We start from the raw sequence: 6,952 nt of genomic DNA, 5'->3' as shown, positions 1-6,952 counted from the left end.
CAATAAGAGTCTATATTGTTACAAAATGATTCTTTTTGGATTGAAAAATATACGAGCTATCTATCAATGCCTTGTCAATAGGTGTTCAAACATCATATCAGTCACAACATAGAGGTCTACATCGATGACATGCTAGTCAAGAGCATTGAAAAAAATTAGTATATAATCGACCTCGAAGAAGCGTTTGGTGAACTAAGATAGCACTAGATGAAGCTCAATCTCAAGAAGTATGCTTTTGGCGTGACCTCAAAAAAATTCCTAGGTTCATGGTGATACAGCACGGGATCGAAACAAATTCATAGAAGATCCAAACATTATTGGAGATGAAAATCTGAGTACCAAGAAGGATGTGCAATGCCTTACCAGTCAGGTAGTGGCTCTCGATCGATTTATCTCAAGGTCGGTCGAGAAGTATCTTCCATTTTTAAAATCTTGAGGCTAATGAAGAACTTTTACTGATTGGAGGAATGTCGAGCTGTATTTGAAGATCTCAAGAAGTACCTCAAAATACCTTCGCTGCTTTTCAAACCAACAATAAGTGAAAAATTATATATATTCTTGTCAGCCTCATATGTAGCAGTCAGTTCGGTCTTTGTCCAAGAAGATGCAAGAATTCAGGGGCTGAACTACTATACAAGCAAGATCTTGCGGATATGGAGACAAGATACTCAAGAGTTGAGAAGATGATATATGCACTTTAAAGAGTATATATCATCACTTTAAAGAGCAAGTACCTCGGAGAGATCTCCAGCAAATCATAAAGAATTAAAAAACAAGAATCACTCGAGTTAAGTTTGGGGTGATCTAGGTAGGAATAACCCTATAAAAGTGTAAAATATTACTAATAAAAAGATCAAGTGAAAGGCAGTGGCCGGCTTGGAGGGACTCCTCGTAGATGAGACTCATCCCTCCAGAGCACCAATTATCCAGTCTTCCCGATCAGGGACCTCTAATCAAAAAGAAGAAGGGATGGAATACCAAGTTCAGAACCTTCTTAGGTCAAACTCAGTGATGTTAGGCTCCTCGTTGCCCAGACCCTAGAAGATCTTCGAACCCCTACACGAGACTACCAGAGCCTTGCGGTTTTAAAGATTAATACCAAACAAGGAGTCAGACTTGGTAGTGGTCTGAGAATTACCCTCCGACCCAATCTAGGGAGGAGGTGGCTGAGGACCTTGGCTACCCCAACGACTTTCACCTTTGGCCTTGCTGCTGCTAGAGGCCATGAAAGAAGAGAAGAAAAAGAAGAATCTATGAACGGAACAAGAGGACTGAAACAAGAAAGCAAACAGAAAAAGCAATAGAAAATGAAGAAAACACAAAAAGGAAAAGAGGGAGGACCAATCAGAAAAGGATAGTTTTGAGGTAAAAAAAGATTGTCAGTGCCATAGAAGATGATAGTGCTAGTGGGTTTTCCTTCGGTAGTCATAGCAGTGAAATAGGGCAGCAAAACTCAGTCGAGAAAATAGAAAGAAGAAGATGTGAGAGGATCTATTTATACTACCCACCAATGGCACATATCAAAGTCCTATGCCACCAGATTTTGCCACATGGCATGTATCAAAGATGTCGAATCGTGTGGCTCTTCGCTGCACCTACCCTTGATCGTGCCACATAGACCAATTCGTGAACGATAATTGGGGGCCTATCGATGATCGATATGTGGCAAGCCATGACAGGTGCAACAACAACCACCAAATACTTTTTCAAATCATTATGACCTAGTACTTTGAGCCACCTACACCTCATTATTATGGCAGGATTTGTGAAGCAATGCATTAATAAAGCTCTGAAATTCTCTCTATTGAATAATGCGGATTAAATATTCTGATCTAAAGATCGAACCGGTAGCCGATTCAAGTCTTGAAGTCAGTTACTTCCTTTGCTGGAAGTGGTGAAGTCACTTTGGGCCTAGAAGTGGGAGGCAAGTGTTATGGGAGAGAATCCATCGTCCAACCTTAACCTCCCCTCTCTTGGGTTGTGACTGAACACTCACCTCAAGTTATTGATGACTCATAGAAAAACTACATCAACATCAGAGGACCTCTTCAGATGTTGGGAAGGGAAGACCATGCAACCAAATTGTCCCATCAAAATGATTCCTTGATGTCGGCAACAATCCGACTCCAAATTTAGATGCATACCAATCTCAAGGTTAGGATCATGCCAATGACACAAGACGAACTCTGAGCCATCAGTCTGTTAAAGAAGAAAATATTAATCTGATGGAATCCTTAGAATCTTGGGCATATGATCTAAAACCATGTGTTTAATGCCTGTAACCAATAACCCATGACCTCTATGATCATAGGCATTGGTTCTCCACTTCTGCTATCAAATTTAGAGGTAACATGCAACTAATTTCCTCTATATAAAGGGGGGTAAAGGAGGCTTTTAGATAAGTTCTTCTGAAAGAGAACAAGCACCCACTCTCTCTCTCTCTCTATCTTTTCTTTATTGTTCTCAAATTTCGGCCAACTTAAGTATCGGATAGTCTCCTACCAGAGAATCTCCATTAAGTGTAGACTTCCTCTTTAGGTTTCTTAAGGAGAACATATTCTCGGATCATCACCGAACTTTAGATCCGTAAGAGATTGACTCATCCACCTCAGACTTTTCTGGATCTTGCTTTAGACCTATATCCAATCCGGTCTGACCAAGCCGTTAGCAACCCAAAAGAAAACTAACTTCTTATTTTTTTAACTTTCTAATATCAATATGAGATCCATGAACCAATTTTTATCTTGATACCTAGACTATACAAAGATTTTACAAAACTTGTATGAAAGATAGTATTGTGAATAATTCTAATGGCACCAAGCATCTAAAGAAACAAAGAATGAAGTTAGTATGTCTTTTTTTTTTTTTTCCACCCCTTCGAAAACACATTTCTTTACCATTGCAATAATTGAACTCTAATTTCTAAGGAAACTCTATTTAACATAATAAAAAAATCTACCACAATAAAATATAAAATGATAAGAAAAGGATAAGTATTTTTCTATAAAAAAAAAAGCATATGTTTGATTGCACAATGTGCAATCTCTCAATTAAAATTCCATGCTATCAATTGCTGGCTAGTTATGCATAGGCATATGCACGTTCACTAATAATATTAAATATGTAGATATTGCATTTCCATATTATTATGGTAAATATCATTTATTTATTAAATTATATCAAGAGTTTTGCTTCGTATACTGTATCGTAATAATAAAACAATAATAGCAATTGTTATATATAAAAATATATATATGTATTATAGTATTACCGTAATATTTCTTTGACCAGGGGTGAAGTCTAATAGTGGATTGACATGGCACATCGAGTGATTGGAGGAATGCGAGAAACTTTCTCCAAGATTTCTCCCTCCACGGATGACTGAGTGCCCGGAGGGAGAGAAGACGTTTTCTCCGTTTTTCTCTTCCCTAAGGACTAGGAGAGAAGCCCACGTTTGCACTCCTCTGTGCTTAGGGAGGTACAGATACAAATCATTTCTAACATTATTTTTTATTCCACATTTGTGTGGCTAATATATTTTCTCTTCATTTTTTTAAAATAGTTTATATGTCACCACCATCCTCGCTGTTCACAGGATGGTGAGCAGAACTTGAAACCATCGTCAGTTGAAGCTATTGGAAATGCCCAAGTAGCTTCCGTTTGTTTTCTTTCTTAGATGGAGGAAATGGACCAAGTTTCGGTGCAACACGACGTTGCCGGCCGGTCATGGCTGAAGAAGGCTACGCTCGGAGATGGCGAGGCCGAGCCCCCGGCATGCCCGAAGCCTCTCAGGCCTGCAGGTCCGGCTTTGCAGCACTTCCTGTATCCCCTCAACTGCAAGCACAGGTCTCTCTCTCTCTCTCTCTCTCTCTCTCTCTCTCTCTCTATATATATATATATATATATATATATATATTATATATTTTTTTTTTTTATTTTTTTTTTTTTTTTTTTTTTTTTTTATATATATATATATATATATATATATATATATGTATATATGTATATATATGTATATATATATGTATATATGTATATATGCATATGTCTTGGTGTATACATACTCTGGGACATGTATACACACCTGCATGTAAATACCAGCATCTTACAAACATCTACAAATGTATTTAGGTTCGTCTTTATAAATGGAGAATGGCATGAGTGATGCATTTAATAGGATTGGAGAGTCAGCATAAACATGGAGCTTTATGATGAATGAGCTTTGGAGTTTGGCTTATATAATGTAATACATATACGTAAACACATATTTACATATGCTTGTCAGGATGGGTTTATAATGGTCATCTTTTGACATATGCAACTTAATTTGTTTTTCTGTTATTTCCTTCATGCAGCCATTCCAGCCATGGAAGGAGCAGTGATATTCTGGCAATGATATCAAGCAAGGTTAGAACTTGAACCCTGATTTTCCTTGACAAAATGGCCATTAAAGGTTGGTTTTGGTCTTTCCATTGCTTTGGGGACTTTACAAAGTGATAGGTAACCTTAGCATGCTGTATTTTGTTATAACATTCTTTGGTCAAAGTTCACAATACAAAACATCTTACATCAAAAACAATCATGTTGTACATGATGTTAGAAATCCTGAGCAAACACTGCAAAAAATGTCAATCTAAGTCCATGAGGACTTGGTGGAGCCTCCGCCAATTTCATGAGTAGATAAAGGAATGTTGCAAGTTGTAACAAAATAATGTCAATGGTGAAAGGGAATGATTCCTTATCAAAATTATGCTAAAATATGATTCTTAATTCAGTTCAACCATCTCTGTTTCCTGGTGTAAATGAATCTGTGAATCATTTACAGGAAACCATATACCTCAAGACATGTAATGATAATTCTAGACAGTTCCTGCGCATGCCTGTCTGAAGCCTGAAAGAAATATGATAAAAAGCTGACTGGCATCGAATTGGCAGTCTTATCTCTTAAAATTGAAGCCAAGATTAACAAAGAAAAATCAATATTTGGGCATGGCAGAATAAATTTCAGATTACATCTTCTATTAACTGAAAGGCCAGCAGTTCTGCTCATTTAAGTATCGAAATTGTTATCACTTGGAGTAATAAATCAAACTTAGATGGCATAATTAAGGTAGAATTATGCTATGGAGCCTAAAGCGCGGTACAATGAATCTGCCACCATGAAATTGATGGTAAAGCATACGTTTTAAAGCATAGGTTTTCACTGAAATACATGACTAAAGGAGGAAGTATGATGTGATTTGCTGCAGAATGATGCAGGAAAAGAATCTATCAGCACAGGATGCCCACCTTCATGTTATTGTGGATCTCCTCCAAGCAGATCAGATAACCCATTGGTACATGATGTTCAATTTGTCCATCAGGCGGAGATTCTTTCACCACACCCACAGGCCAAGTTGTTCGACAGGCTTGCTACTTAAGCTGGTTTTCAACTGGAGCTACTGTTATAAGACTGACAACTTGATACCATGGCAGACAAAATTGGAGCCCTCAAAGAGATCAGCCAATGAGTCTTTGAAGTTTGAATGATCATTAAAAAAAGAAAAAGAAACCTTAAATCTAGAGATGTAATAACGGTTAACCTGACAAATATTTTTTACCCTCTTTAAACCTTTGTGGGGACCAGTTTTGGAGAAAGAGCTCTGTATATATGCGGCAATGGCAATAATATTTGTTGTACACTATGTGTGTATGTGTTCAAATGCATGTCAAACAGACTAGAGAATTATGATGATGTTCAAATGAGATCATGCAAATTACTCTGAAATGATGTGTCTCTACTTAACTGATGGCCATTGATATGAAAAATCAACTAGTATTTTCCATTAGCTGATTTGAATATGCTCAGAACTTCATTACAGATACAATGCAATTATTAGATTGTTTAACTTCTTTCTTTGTGACCTTAGGTTGATGCCATTTTTATACTTTTTCCTGCTAAGAGAATCATACTCTGAACTGAGGATAAAACCTTGCTAAGAAATCTTAGCAAGCTGAATGATGCGTAAAAACAATATCAGAGCCAAGTGACAATTGTCCACTATGCAATTACTTTCAAAGCTTACTGCATCTGATCACTGACTTCTGTCTGACCAGCGATCCATCCTATAATCTGCTGGGAATTAATAAATTTTATCAATATCACTCATAAACATAGTTTACTGCTTCGTGTTGGCAATTAGAAGCCTAATTACTGCAACAACCCTTGTATACATAGTCAGTCATTTTGATCCCCACTTACTAGGTGGCTATTCCTCTTGGAAGATGTTCTTCCCTTTCTGTACCTTGTAAAATTATATTTTTCTTTCAGCTAACTTGCTAACTTCAGTATAAATATCGGAGATTGAGTTGTTCTCCAACTTCTGCCTATTTGTATGAGATATATCTAAATTTCTTAATTTGACAAGAAACAAAAGCCCTCTCTGGCTCCTTCCATGCTTATGCACTGCTCCTCTCCCAACACCCTCCCACCCCAACACCACACACACATCATATTGTGGTCTGTTCTGCTCAAGACTAGAAGATCACTACATGTATGAAGCAATATTATTGAATTATCTTTTGCTTTTTTTTTTTTGTAGAAATATCTTGTGCTTTTCTTACCTGGGTTCTTTGACACTGTTACTGCTTCCATTGTTTCTCAAATGTCTATTGTGTAACAGCATTTACACTTAGATGTTGTTGTTGTTGTTGTGCCCAAATGCTTCCTCCCTATCAAAATTCACATCAAGAACTGAAAGTCACAGCTATCATCTTCTTTATCAAATGTGGTCTACTTATCTGCTTTAAAGCTACTTTCTCCTGTCTTGTGGTTCCATAATTTATCAATGATGAGATTTGACATGGCAACAACCCCTTATAATTACATCGAGACAAATGGTATACTCTCTTGGCATACATAATGTAGCGTAAAAGCGATCATGATGAGATGGCTTAAGTTGGAAATTCTGAC

General features: G+C 37.1%; 1 long non-coding RNA gene across 1 annotated transcript; it reads left to right on the top strand.

Annotated features, from left to right (window-relative positions):
- The first annotated feature begins 3,542 nt into the window (after positions 1–3,542).
- Positions 3,543–5,724, top strand: LOC105061187 (uncharacterized). Its single transcript, XR_012135530.1, has 3 exons — positions 3,543–3,846; positions 4,356–4,407; positions 5,250–5,724. It is a non-coding gene; the product is annotated as an uncharacterized lncRNA (long non-coding RNA).
- The last annotated feature ends 1,228 nt before the right edge of the window (positions 5,725–6,952 follow it).

The sequence above is a fragment of the Elaeis guineensis genome, chromosome 11 (assembly GCF_000442705.2).
Source record: "Elaeis guineensis isolate ETL-2024a chromosome 11, EG11, whole genome shotgun sequence".
NCBI lineage: Eukaryota > Viridiplantae > Streptophyta > Magnoliopsida > Arecales > Arecaceae > Elaeis > Elaeis guineensis.
This window is presented reverse-complemented; position numbering and strand designations above follow the sequence as displayed.